Source organism: Mya arenaria, chromosome 2, assembly GCF_026914265.1.
Source record: "Mya arenaria isolate MELC-2E11 chromosome 2, ASM2691426v1".
In the NCBI taxonomy this organism is placed as follows: domain Eukaryota; kingdom Metazoa; phylum Mollusca; class Bivalvia; order Myida; family Myidae; genus Mya; species Mya arenaria.
The window spans coordinates 13876993-13892903 of NC_069123.1; the positions used below are offsets into that span (position 1 = coordinate 13876993).

The 15911-nt window shown below is 34.5% G+C and overlaps 1 protein-coding gene and 1 long non-coding RNA gene across 2 annotated transcripts in view; both read right to left on the bottom strand.

The window, feature by feature from the left end:
- Positions 1–15911, bottom strand: part of LOC128225100 (extracellular matrix organizing protein FRAS1-like) — a 119768-nt gene that overhangs the window by 74654 nt on the left and 29203 nt on the right. The window lies entirely within an intron of this gene.
- Positions 8879–10724, bottom strand: LOC128225102 (uncharacterized). The gene is made up of 3 exons (XR_008259603.1): positions 10514–10724; positions 9383–9479; positions 8879–9081 (listed from the first exon to the last, which is right to left on the bottom strand). It is a non-coding gene; the product is annotated as an uncharacterized LOC128225102 (long non-coding RNA).

Sequence of the window (15911 nt, forward strand, 5' to 3'; positions counted from 1 at the left end):
CTTTTTAAAATTTGATGACAAAAACCTTGTGGGTTGCGTTATGACGAATCTAGGATACTGTCAAATTATTTAAATTCATTAAGTATCTAATTTATTCATTGATAATCACCAACAATTAACCTGCAAAAATTACAGTATATTTGTTTTATTTCAACATTAAAATAATTTTTCGATCTTAATTAAGTTTTCTTGTTCAATCTGTCAAATGTAAGTTCTAACAGCTATTAAGGATTATTGCAGTGTATAATTCATCTTACCTTCAAAATCAAAGAGTGCCTCAGAGTAAACGCCAATGTAAATATTTATATCTATTGTGTTTTTTCAGTCAAAGAATGGGCATGATAAAAAATTATTAAAGAGTTATGGGCTTTGCTATAGACATCATGAGCGTAATGTCTCTGGCAACAGGTATACCACGTTTCATTTCAATATCTTGAACATTTTATATGAATTTACAAAGTCTTGAACTGTTTTTGTGTGTTATGTCCATATGTATTTTTCAAGCCTATCTTCAGTCAATCAAGGGGCATAACTCTGTTTTTAAAGGCAGTCGAGCGTAACTGCTTCTGTAAAGCTAATGCAGTACAAAATAAGCATTACACATCTTGTACTGTACAATTGATTACATCATCAGTGTTTAAATAAAAGAAAGTTGCAAAAAGCGACAAAAATGAAAAACACTTTGAAGAATTAAACCCCATTCACTAGAACCAAATAAGTCCAAAATTGAAACATTTCGAGCTATACCCCTTGTTGTTTGGTTGGAATTCGGCTGATTTTGAATTCAATTTTTGAGATGCCTCATACATTTTGGTCACATAGGTATATTTTTACTAAGGTTATGGACCTTGCTACACATGTGCACATTGACACTGGTAATATATGTGTATCACATGTGCACATTGTCACTGGTAATATGTGTGTATCACATGTGCACATTTTTACTGGTAATATATGTGTATCACATGTGCACATTGCCACTGGTTATATGTGTTATCATATGTGCACAATGACACTGGTAATATATGTGTATCACATGTGCACATTGTCACTGGTAATATACATGTATCACATGTGCACAATGACACTGGTAATATATGTGAATCACATGTGCACATTGTCACTGGTAATATACATGTATCACATGTGCACATTGTCACTGGTAACATATGTGAATCACATGTGCACATTGTCACTGGTTATATGTGTATCACATGTGCACATTGACACTGGTAATAATTATGTGTATTATATGTGCACATTGTCACTGGTAATATATGTGTATCACATGTGCACATTGACACTGGTAATATATGTGTATCACATGTGCAAATTGTCACTGAAAATATATGTGTATCACATGTGCACATTGACACTGGTAATATGTGTGTATCACATGTGCACAATGACACTGGTGATATGTGTGTATCACATGTGCACATTGTCACTGGTAATATATGTGAATCACATGTGCACATTGTCATTGGTTATATGTGTATCACATGTGCACATTGACACTGGTAATAATTATGTGTATCATATGTGCACATTGTCACTGGTAATATATGTGTATCACATGTGCACATTGTCACTGGTAATATATATGTATCACATGTGCACATGTCACTAGTAATATATATGTATCACATGTGCACATTGACACTGGTAATATATGTGTATCACATGTGCATATTGACACTGGTAATATATGTGTATCACATGTGCATATTGTCACTGTAATATGTGTGTATCACATGTGCACATTGTCACTGGTTATATGTGAATCACATGTGCACATTGTCACTGGTAATATATATGTATCACATGTGCACATGTCACTAGTAATATGTGTATCACATGTGCACATTGTCACTGGTAATATCTGTATCCTATGTGCACATTGTCACTTGTAATATGTGTGTATCATATGTGCACATTGTCAATGGTAATATGTGTGTATCACATGTGCACATTGTCACTGGTAATATATGTGAATCACATGTGCACATTGTCATTGGTTATATGTGTATCACATGTGCACATTGACACTGGTAATAATTATGTGTATCATATGTGCACATTGTCACTGGTAATATATGTGTATCACATGTGCACATTGTCACTGGTAATATATATGTATCACATGTGCACATGTCACTAGTAATATATATGTATCACATGTGCACATTGACACTGGTAATATATGTGTATCACATGTGCATATTGACACTGGTAATATATGTGTATCACATGTGCATATTGTCACTGTAATATGTGTGTATCACATGTGCACATTGTCACTGGTTATATGTGAATCACATGTGCACATTGTCACTGGTAATATGTGTACCACATGTGCACATTGACACTGGTAATAATTATGTGTATCATATGTGCACATTGTCACTGGTAATATATGTGTATCACATGTGCACATTGTCACTGGTAATATACATGTATCACATGTGCACATGTCACTAGTAATATACATGTATCACATGTGCACATTGTCACTGGTAATATATGTGTATCACATGTGCACATTGACACTGGTAATATGTGTGTATCACATGTGCACATTGTCACTGGTAATATATGTGTATCACATGTGCACATGTCACTAGTAATATGTGTATCACATGTGCACATTGTCACTGGTAATATGTGTATCCTATGTGCACATTGTCACTTGTAATATGTGTGTATCATATGTGCACATTGTCACTGGTAATATGTGTGTATCACATGTGCACATTGTCACTGGTAACATATGTGTATCACATGTGCACATGTCACTAGTAATATGTGTATCACATGTGCACATTGTCACTGGTAATATCTGTATCCTATGTGCACATTGTCACTTGTAATATGTGTGTATCATATGTGCACATTATCACTGGTAATATGTGTGTATCACATGTGCACATGTCACTAGTAATATACATGTATCACATGTGCACATTGTCACTGGTAATATGTGTACCACATGTGCACATTGACACTGGTAATAATTATGTGTATCATATGTGCACATTGTCACTGGTAATATATGTGTATCACATGTGCACATGTCACTAGTAATATACATGTATCACATGTGCACATTGTCACTGTAATATGTGTGTATCACATGTGCACATTGTCACTGGTTATATGTGAATCACATGTGCACATTGTCACTGGTAATATGTGTACCACATGTGCACATTGACACTGGTAATAATTATGTGTATCATATGTGCACATTGTCACTGTTAATATATGTGTATCACATGTGCAAATTGTCACTGGTAATATATGTGTATCACATGTGCACATTGACACTGGTAATATGTGTGTATCACATGTGCACATTGACACTGGTGATATGTGTGTATCACATGTGCACAATGACACTGGTAATATGTGTGTATCACATGTGCACATTGACACTGGTTATATGTGTACCACATGTGCACATTGACACTGGTAATAATTATGTGTATCATATGAGCACATTGTCACTGGTAATATATGTGTATCACATGTGCACATTGACACTGGTTATATGTGTACCACATGTGCACATTGACACTGGTAATAATTATGTGTATCATATGAGCACATTGTCACTGGTAATATATGTGTATCACATGTGCAAATTGTCACTGCTAATTTATGTGTATCACATGTGCACATTGACACTGGTAATATGTGAGTATCACATGTGCACATTGACACTGGTGATATGTGTGTATCATATGTGCACAATGACACTGGTAATATGTGTGTATCACATCTGCACATTGACACTGGTTATATGTGTAATCATATGTGCACAATAACATTGGTAATATATGTGTATCACATGTGCACATTGTCACTGGTTATATGTGAATCATATGTGCACATTGTCACTGGTTATATGTGTATCACATGTGCATATTGACACTGGTAATAATTATGTGTATCATTTGTGCACATTGTCACTGGTAATATATGTGTATCACATGTGAACATTGTCACTGGTTATATGTGTATCACATGTGCACATTGTCGATGGTAATATGTGTGTATCACATGTGCACATTGTCCCTTGTCACTGGTTATATGTGTATCACATGTGCACATTGTTGCTGGTAATATGTGTATACCATGTGCACATTGTCACTGGTAATATATATGTATCACATAAGCACAATGTCAATGGTAATATATGTGTATCACATGTGCACATTATCTCTGGTAACATATGTGTATCACATAAGCACAATGATAATGGTAATATATGTGTATCACATGTGCATATTGTCACTGGTAATATATGATTGTCACATGTTCACATTGTCACTGGTAATATATATATATATATGTATCACATGTGCACATTAACACTGGTAATATATGTGTATCACATGTGCACATTGTCACTGGTAATATGTGTGTATCACATGTGCACATTGTCACTGGTAACATATGTGTATCACATGTTCACATTGTCACTGGTCATATATGTGTATCACATGTTCACATTGACACTGATAATATATGTGTATCACATGTGCACATTGTCACTGTTAATATGTGTGTATCACATGTGTACATTGTTACTTGTTATATGTGTATCACATGTTCACATTGTCACTAGTAATATATGTGTATCACATGTGCACATTGTCACTTGTTATATGTGTATCACATGTCAATATTGTCACTGGTAATATATGTGTATCACATGTTCACATTGTCACTGGTAATATATGTGTGTATCACATGTGCACATTGTCACTGGTAATATGTGTGTATCACATGTGCACATTGTCACTTGTTATATGTGTATCACATGTGAACATTGTCACTGGTAATATGTGCGAATCACATGTGCATAATGACACTGGTAATATATGTGTATCACATGTTCACATTGACACTGATAATATATGTTTATCACATGTGTACATTGTTAATGGTAATATGTGTGTATCACATTGTCACTGGTTATATGTGTATCACATATACACACTGTCAATGGTAATATGTGTATCAAGTTTGATGATAATATTTTCTACTTTAATAGACATACTGCCACGATTAAATGTTTTAGACTTTGTCACTGATAAAACATGATTGCCTATTCTTTAAATTAATTTTTTTTTAATCATGGCTTGGGAGTTTAAAAATTGCACTCCGTTGATGGGGATAATAAAAATTCAATGACACAATTTAAGACAAAAAGTTTGAGGTCGGAGCTTTAAAACATTTGTACATCAAAGTTGTTAAATAAATGTTTTGAATACAAAAAATTGCGTCAAAGCTAACATCATCAACTGTTGAACAATGTTTCACCGACTAAAATAACCTCAAAACATTTTATTACTACAATTGTAAACTTGAAGGAAAATATACACCTATGTTTACTGTTTTTAAATATTCAACAACCAATCATAAAAGACGTAAGTTATAGCTAAAAATTTGCATATTCTGAAGTCACTTTTGTAAACATACAATGTGTTTTTACAACAGCCTTTCACCAAGTTAAAATAGACAATTTGATGACATATTCCTCCAATAGGGAAAAAAATCCTTAAGATTGGAATGCGTGTATTTCGAATCTTTCAATAATAAAACTCGCACTTTAAAGTCCTCAGTAACAAAAGATGACGAAGCAAAATGTAAATTCAATACAATTTGAACACGTTTTATCATATAAACACGTTTTAACACCTGGGGTCCATAAGAAATCATGCAATAAATTCTGTAAGTGGTCTTGGTTCTTAAATATCATATCCTGTAATAATTTATACCGAACGAATAATGATTAAATAATCATAAGAAAGACTAAGAGCTGACACCACCCACATTAAATTAATTTTGCATTGCAATTTATGACATTTAAATAAAGGGAGCCATATTGATAGAACTTATGGCTATTTTTTTTTATGATATAAATTTTGCCATATATCATAATGAAACAAATGTTGCTACAACATTTTGAAATAAACATGGCTACATTTTAAAGCTACATCACTTCAATATTATGAAACAAATGTTGCTACAACATTACGAAACCGATCTAGATACAAATTTATTAAAAAAAAAAACTGTATGAAACCTAATACATATTTTGCTATCTTCTCGTTGAAATATTATAATTATAGAATTATAACAAGATTTTACTATTTGTCATTGTTGGCAATGTTATTAATTTCTTAACGCTCAATTTAAGTAATTTAACCCTATTTTATTGTTTTTTTACCAGATTCTTAATATTTGCTTACTCGTAAGATGCCAATGAAAACATAAGGCACTATGTCTTTAAATTCCTGCCAAAATATTAATTAGTACAAATGTTTTACAATTTTTTAAAATGATTTAATACCCCCCATCAATTTTTCATAACAATTACCTAATTCTGTAGCAGCCTTAAACAATGGTGATTAATTATACTGAAATTGAATATTGTACAAAGATCCTGACACGTTGCAGTCAAACTTGGTGGTCAGGTTAATGATAGTGTCTAAGATAGGCTCAGTGGTGGTAGCAAGTTTGATAACAATCTGCGGATAATTTGTCAACACCCGTTTGTGTAACTAGTCCCAACAAAACAGCTAACAATACCAAAAACATAAACCTCTTTGTTTTGCAACATTGCCAAATTATCGGACTCATTGTTTCAAGTTTCATAAAATAATGCCGTTTCTACAAAAACCCGCACACTTTGTAAGGTTCTGTAAGGAATATTCGTAAACTATATTTATCTAACACTAATGGACCACAAAGATTGCAGGAAGATATACCTTTTAGAAAACTGATGAGAAGTTAGATAATTTTGTCTGCCCTGCCCCTGCGAAAATGATGGCCAATAACCATGGACTACCATGGACTACCATGGTAGTTCATGGTCATATGACCATGGACTACCATGTTACGTCAAATGGCCGCCCCACGGTATCACACCATGGTAGACCATGGTATTATACCATGGTAGACCATGGTCTACCATGGTTTGATACCATGGTAGACCATGGTAGCACACCATGGTAGACCATGGTCATAAACCGTGGGGCGGCCATTTGACGTTACATGGTATACCATGATATATCATGAACTACCATGATATATCATGAACTACCATGGTATATGACCATGAACTACCATGGTAGACCATGAACTACCATGGTCACATACCATGGTAGACCATGGTCACATACCATGGCAGACCATGGTCACATACCATGGTAGACCATGGTCACATACCATGGTAGACCATGGTCACATAAATAGGATTGACAACAAACTTAACAAAGATCAAAATCAGTGAAATGGAATTGTATTGATTAAAATATGTTTATGGCGTCATCTAGTTTAGCATGCCGAGTACTGTATTCTGTTGATATCCCATTTACATGTATATGAGAAGGAAAAAAAAATGTCTTATTTCTCTGCAATAGCTAACAACTTGTGCCAAACTTTGACTAGAACAAAATTATAGTATATATATATATATATATATATATTTAGTATGATATAGGCCTCAAACTGTCCATTATGTAAAATATTGGAGCGTCTTCAATATAGTTCTTAAACTGAAACTGTTACATTTCAAGAACTTGAATTGTTCCTGCACACTTAAAGAGTAGTAAAAGTACAGTTCTTGAACAGTTCAAGAACAATTCATGCACATTTCTTAAATAGTAGTAAAAGTACAGTTCTTGAACAGTTCAAGAACAATTCATGCACATTTCTTAAAATGTTCTTATCATTTTCTAGTGGTTCTTGTACACGTTAAGAATAGATCAAGTACGGATCTAGAAATGTTCTTGCATGGATTAAAATCTTGAAATCTACCCAGTACATTCCTGACTAGATGTGATAACAATTGTTAAACGATAACGTTTTAGGAACAAATCTTGAACAATTGTTACATTATAACTTTCTTGTTTAAAATGTCAACCACTATTATGAAAGAAATAGTCAACAAGAAAATTGAAAACACTTTCTTATAAGCTCCAGTTTTAGGTAACCAATTTCAATTCTTCATGAAAAGTAGATTACTTTTCTTAACTGCTTCTGTTTTACCACAATGAACATTATTTTCATTTATGATTATGTATTAAAGTTACAAGTATTGCTCACATTTTACTGCGCTTATGCTGTATGAACGCAGTAGGGTAAGAAAGCAAATGACCCAAGATGCTCTAACATGCTTTATGAAATTTGCTCACATGCCCTACTGCGCTCTTACAGCATAGACGCAAGTAAAACTGTTATCTCTCCTTAATTATATCATTATATTTTTCAAACATGTACTTTTAACCAATGTGCATAAAAACATGGATAAAAAATTCAAACTAACACAGTTGATAAAGTTATTGTATTTAAGAAACAAAAAGTATGCACCTGTACATTAATGGTTCTTAAAGGTAATTCTGGAGTTTAAATGCATAGTTATTAATGACTTAATTTTTTGCATCAGCGCGCCAAACTCAGTTTTGTATTTACTGATAAAAGTTAGTCATACAGTTGTTATTTTGATTCTAGAACGACAGCGTATTAATTGATTCGCATTTATCATTTTCCATGTATCGAGCTTCTTTAGTCCAGCAAATTACTTATCCATGTCAGTGACGTCAAGCGTTTGATGAGAATAACATGAACTATTCATGAATGACAATTTTGACAAATCATGTTCATGAACTTCCACTAAGTTCATGAACTCCTGCTTAGTAAATGAACTTGACAGTTCATGAACATTATTTTTCCAAAATGTCATTCATGAACTAAATTCATGAATAGTTAATGTCATTCGACACAAGGTGATAATTTCATCATTACTACACATCCATTTATAACAGTTTTAATTTCTTATGACGCATATAAACACAATAAGTAAGAAACCATTGAATTGCTCATTTCAGTCCTTGACATTTACATCTAGTCTCTGTACCCAGGTCCCTTTTCCTTATACACTTGATGATGAAACGCATCTGCGAAAAGATTTTTTGCAGTCATTCTTTGCATGATTGTTTTTGTTGAAGTGGTCTTTTCTTAACTCTGGAAGCCTTTCGTTGTCTAAGACTTTGACATCCATCTTCCAACCTGAAAAATATTTCTTTTATTTATTTGTACTGCCAACATTTTCAAATAACTAACGGCCAGTTGGTTATCAAATCAGTGCGAATTAAGATTTCAATGTTGCAGGTATATAAATTAATGATAGCTTATTTAATTCTTTCGAACCAAAGAGCTCAAATTTATTGAGTCTGATTTTTTTTTAAAGATTCTCATTAGTGTTTGTCTGTTACATATAAAATCCACTCCACACATGATCATCCAACCATATTGTTTTCAAAACCAGAATGAAAATCTTACCATTTGCTTTAAAAAATAGTCTACTCACTGATGGATTTGACAATTTACGGCTTTGAATGTTTTTCTCCTTCACTGGTTGATTCGTTTGAGGACTGATGATTTATTTGTTAGCTCCTTTGGGTTGGCTAAAATAGACGAAACAACATTTCAGACACTTAACCATAATTTGCTTGCATAGTGGTTATTTAAAAGGTCAAGGGTTGGCAGCGATGCAAAAGTCCATTGAAGGACCAAAATTTAAAAATGTTAAAAAAATCAATTTCTTCTTAGTTTTGAGGTTCAATATTTAACAAGCATGATTCATACCCATTTATCCATTGCAACATGAGAAGCTGTAATTAGGATTTGAGCATATTTTATGATATAAGATTTTATCAGATTTCAAATCAAAAAGCTATATTGTCTTTAAACATAAAGAGTATATTTGTGACTGAGTCGAAGTTATTGAAACTGTCCAATCAACAATGTCTTTGTTTTAATTGCAGCTATATTTAAAAAGATATTAACATATTTGTAACCCGGAAATGATCTCTCATCCACTACTTTTCATTATTAACCTGAAGAACTTTTATTTTTTATTTGACAAGATATAATAACGAACTCACAACATAGTTAAATAGGTAGTCTGGAGCATTTTGACATGAAAACAAAGTGATAATGTCAACAGACTTTTTAGAATAAATGTGAAAGTTTTTTTTATAAAAAAAATTAATATTCTATTGTAAAATTTGTTAACTCCCTACTAACATGTCGCCAAAAATATATGTTTCACTCCCCTAAAAGATCGTTCCTCAAAACAATAAAAACTTTTTTAAAGGTTTTAGTTTTTGACCTTCCCCACCCACTTTTGCATCGCTGCCGGCCCATTACAATTGATCCTTTTTCTCGACAAAAATAGCTTACCAACGTTAAGAAACAAATTTAAAAGCTGCTTTAATATATATATAAATTAAGTATTAGCTGAACGCTAGTCAAAAACAAGCATTTAACTGTGTTTCTACACAAACGTATTTCGTATGTTTGTCGCGAAAATGTATTACAACAAAACATATTTGCTCATTACTTCAAAATGTTGCTATGTTATTTTAAACAATAATATTAGCGTAAAAGATCGTTATAAACGTTACTGAATTATACTCCTTACATCGCTTGAACTTACCTTAAATAAACGAAACAAGACATCAGTTTATTTGGCGCATTATTTCGACAAAAATGGCGGGCGTTCGAAACTATCTCCGCCAGTGAAGAGCGTTTCGTCTTAAATGCGTAACCGTTAGAATATAGTTATATAGCTACGTTAGAATATGGCTATAGTATTTTGTAAATATTATATTTAACCGGTTTAACAACTAATTAACCAGTGTTGACCACAGGTGCTCGTCACATTGCCTGGATACAGTAATTTTATATAAAATAAAATATTATTTTTTTATTTTTATTTTTTTTGACAAGATAGTGAATATATGTCATTTTAAAAAATATTCCACATTTTTCATGAAAAAAAGTTACTAATAACTTGACAAAATCTTGACAAAAAATAAATAAAAAAAATCTATTAAAAAAAAAATATATAAAAAATATAAATTACTGTATCCAGGCAATGTGACCAGCAATCCATGGCACCTTACATGATATATGTGGTGCTTTAATTAAAATAAATTTAATTTTAATGTTCATGTTATTTTGATATGGAATTTTCTTTACGTTTGTTATTTTTTCATTTATAATCTTTGGGTTATAACTGGGCCAAATGTGTTACACTAAATGCACCAGCCAGTTGTAACCACAGCTACCTCAACTTCCTGCCTGTTGCTGATGCAACTACTTGTTTTTGTACAAGTTTCCTTTCAAAGACATATGCAGAACATTTTAAGAACTTGCCATGTTCATAAGCTGTTCCTATGATGTGCCAAATTGTTTAAAAAGAACATTTCAAGAACATATTAAGAACATAAAAGTTCATAAACTATTCTTTAAATGTGCCAACTTGTCTTTATGAACAGTTCAAGAACATTTTAAGTGCAAACACTATTCATGAACTGTTCTTATATTGTACTTAAGACTTTAATATAGAACAGTATTAGAACAACAATAGTCTTTAAAAAATTCAAGAACTGTTCTTAAAAAGTATTCTTGAACTGTTCAAGTACAACTGTTCTTAAAAGTGATCAGTTACTGTTCTAGTACAGTTTTGCATAGTTCTTGAACAGTAATTAAACACAAGAACATCATTTCACAGAGGAATGGAGCATAGATGCTCATTAATGAGCAAATGCTCTATTTCCCACAAATTGTTTTCAAAGGTTTTCAAATTTGGCATTCTTCCTTTCCAATAGATATTCTTCCTTTCCATCAGATGCTTTCGTTGTGGATGAGTCTAAAATTAGCAGAACAGCTGGTAAAGGGTTAATACTGAAACACAACTTCTGTTGTTGACAAGTTGTGTGTTTACTAAATATCAGTAAAGAATAAGACCACATTTATTAAGTTGCTATTTCTGTTATTTACCAAAATCAACAAATCATTTTTAGACTTATCCAAAGTAAAGAATCAGATAAAAAAGGATGATGGTAGACTATGGTAAACTGTCACAGTGGCTGACCATGGTCAACCTTGGTGTACCATGGTAGACCATGGTTGAAATGGTGACTCTCGGAGTAAAACTTTTGTACCATGGTCTACTGTGGGGTTTTTCACGGTACTTGATGGTTGACCTTCAAAAACCATGGTATACCATGGTGATCTTTTTTTGTACCATGGTAGACCATGGTCGACCATGGTCAAACCATGGTATACCATGGTGATATTTTTTTGTACCATGGTAGACCATGGTCGACCACGGTCGACCACGGTAGACCATGGTCGACCATGGTCGACCGTGGTCCAGGCAATGATTTTCCCACGGTACTTGATGGTTAACCATGAAAAAACATGGTTGACCGTCAAAAACTGTCAAAAACCGTGGGGACCATGGTCGACCATGGTCATTATTTCGCCGGGGCTTGTATAAGACCAATGTTTAAAAACATGAATTGTTAATATCGATATTGATTGCAACAATACATGGCCTCGTAAATCAACGCTTAAAACATGCAACTGACGTTAGACACGGTGGCCATAATAACTGCTTGCCGTGATAAATAAAGACAAAAAATATAATCAGAGAAATATCTTTTATCGCGAATTTGCATTTAAACAGTTGGCCAAATGTTTATGTTTATTTATCTGCTGTTGATCATCACCAATACCAAGCATATCTAATTACATGTTCATATAAAGCTTTAGTAAAGACGCATCTATTTTAAGTTTTATAAGTATTGAATGTAAATGACGGGTGTTATGTTCAATATTTTAAAAACATTCAAACGTCAATCCAGGTTTTTCGGTATTAAGTGCAATAGCTTCTTCCCAAGGCAACCCACGTTTGATTCACCATCTTGGGGCATGAGTTTAGTTGGTGGTCACCAAGCTGGATGAGGTTTCCTCCAGGTTTTCTGTGTTCCCCAACAATATATTTTTACACCACGCTCTCTAGCATTTTACATAGTGCAAACGAAAGTGACTTAGCATAAGTTAATATAAATTTCTTCACAATCGTTGTAAAATAATTAGCGTTTAAGCTTTAAAACATAAATTCAAAACTAAAGCATATGCAGCATGGGAATTGATCAAATGCAATGCAAATATAATTCAGCTTTTGCTTTAATTAACAAGCAGCATTATTAACATTTAGTAAGTAATATTGTCAGCCAAACCAATTGCTATACTACTTGCTTAACATATCAGTTATAATGTCATTTTTGACCTCACTGTACCTCATGCTAATATCCTAATTTTCATTTATAATTTTTATTGATATACAGTTGAAACCCGCTGGGTCGATATCCCAGGGACTGACCAAAATACTTTGAGCCTTGCGAATATCGAGCATGATTACATAGAGTTAAAAAATAGAATCAGTACTTTACATGAAGTTCAAGCCAACGAGGAAATCAAGCAAAACGATATCAAGCCAACGAGCTATAAACTAATATGGAAGTTTTTGCATGATGCTAAACCCTACAGCTTGAATGACAGAAAGATGGCTTAAAAAAAACCCTGATCTTTTATCCTTAAAAAAAAATGTCCAGTTAAGACCTGTAGCTCGTTCTTTCAACCCTACAGCAATACCTTGACTCTACGGAGGCTTATCCCTCATTTAAAGTAACCCGAAATTAAAACCTCATTTACACAAACAGTCATTGTCCACTCATGAATTATTCAAACAGAGAAGATCTACTCTCCTCGTTTATCAAAGACCATCTTCACACTAATAAAGTTTCACTCCGGCCTTGATGATCCTGCTATTCAAAAAATAATCTGTTTTTCAATAAAAACAAATTTCATCAAGATTGTTGCTTTTTTGTTATTCTCATTCTACAATACGATAACTATCTTAACAGTGGGAGTTCAAAATCTGTTTGGGCCATCTTTTAAACATGATAAAAATCTATGCAAGGGTTGGCTGCCCGGTTAATTTTACGCCGTTTCAGTTATGAATTTTATGGGAAATATAATTACTTCTTTAAGCCTTTAATTGACAGAAATAAAATGATAAACATCAAGAATCCTGAAAGGAAAATATGGCTGAACTTATTTTAGGTGAGGAACCAAAATGCTATAGCAGTTGTTCATTGAAGTGGATGCTTAAATGTCACCAAGGAACCAAAATCAGCTTCATTATCATGCACTTTAATTTGGTTATTTTAGTAGGTCTATAGTTTAATTATATATATTTGCCCAACTATTTCCGGTCTATTGAGGATGAGTCTAATTGTAGCTAGGTGATCAGGGATACATCTTAAGGTCCAGCCTGAAGCTTTCAAGGACTCGTCTTAAAGAAGCCATATGCTATCAGGAATCAGTCTAAGTGCAGCCATGCTATCAGGAATCAGTCTTAGTATAGCCATGCTATCAGGGATCAGTCTTAGAGTAGCCATGCTATCAGGGGTCAGTCTTAGTGCAGCCATGCTGTTAGGATCAGTCTTAGAGTAGCCATGCTATTAGGGATCAGTCTTAGAGTAGCCATGCTATCAGGGGTCAGTCTTAGAGTAGCCATGCTGTCAGGGATCAGTCTTAGCATAGCCATGCTATCAGGGATCAGTCTTAGTGCAGCCATGCTATCAGGGATCAGTCTTAGCATAGCCATGCTATCAGGAATCAGTCTTAGTGCAGCCATGCTGTCAGGGATCAGTCTAAGTGCAGCCATGCTATCAGGAATCAGTCTTAGTGCAGCCATGCTATCAGGAATCAGTCTAAGTGCAGCCATGCTGTCAGGGATCAGTCTTAGCATAGCCATGCTATCAGGGATCAGTCTTAGTGCAGCCATGCTGTCAGGAATCAGTCTAAGTGCAACCGTGCTATCAGGAATCAGTCTTAGTGCAACCATGCTGTCAGGGATCAGTCTTAGTGCAGCCATGCTGTCAGGGATCAGTTTTAGTGCAGCCATGCTGTCAGGGATCAGTCTTAGTGCAGTCATGCTGTCAGGGATCAGTCTTAGTGCAGCCATGCTATCAGGAATCAGTCTTAGTGCAACCATGCTGTCAGGGATTAGTCTAATCATAGCCATGCTATCAGGGATCAGTCTTAGTGCAGCCTTGCTGTCAGGGATCAGTCTTAGAGTAGCCATTTTATCAGGGATCAGTCTTAGAGTAGCCATTCTATCAGGGATCAGTCTTAGTGCACCCATGCTGTCAAGTATTATTCTTAGAGTAGCCATGCTATCAGGGATCAGTCTTAGAGTAGCCATGCTATCAGGGGTCAGTCTTAGAGAAGCCATGCTATTAGGGATCAGTCTTAGAGTAGCCATCCTATCAGGGATCAGTCTAAGAGTAGTCATGTTGTCAGGGATCAGTCTTTGAGTAGCCATGCTATCAGGGATCAGTCTAAGAGTAGCCATGCTGTCAGGAATCAGTCTTTGAGTAGCCATGCTATCAGGGATCAGTCTTAGTGCAGCCATGCTGTCAGGGATCAGTCTTAGCATAGCCATGCTATCAGGGATCAGTCTTAGTGCAGTCATGCTGTCAGGGATCAGTCTAAGCATAGCCATGCTATCAGAGATCAGTCTTTGAGTAGCCATGCTGTCAGGGATCAGTCTTAGAGTAGCCATGCTGTCAGGGATCAATCTTTGAGTAGCCATGCTATCAGGGATCAGTCTTAGTGCAGCCATGCTATCAGGGATCAGTCTTAGTGCACCCATGCTGCCAAGTATTATTCTTAGAGTAGCCATGCTATCAGATATCATACTTAGAGTAGCCATGCTATCAAGGATCAGTCTTAGAGAAGCCATGCTATCAGGGATCAGTCTTAGTGCAGCCATGCTATCAGGGATCAGTCTTAGTGCAGCCATGCTATCAGGGATCAGTCTTAGTGCACCCATGCTGCCAAGTATTATTCTTAGAGTAGCCATGCTATCAGATATCATACTTAGAGTAGCCATGCTGTCAAGGATCAGTCTTAAAGAAGCCATGCTATCAGGGATCAGTCTTTAAAGTGCAGCCATGCTGTCAGGGATCAGT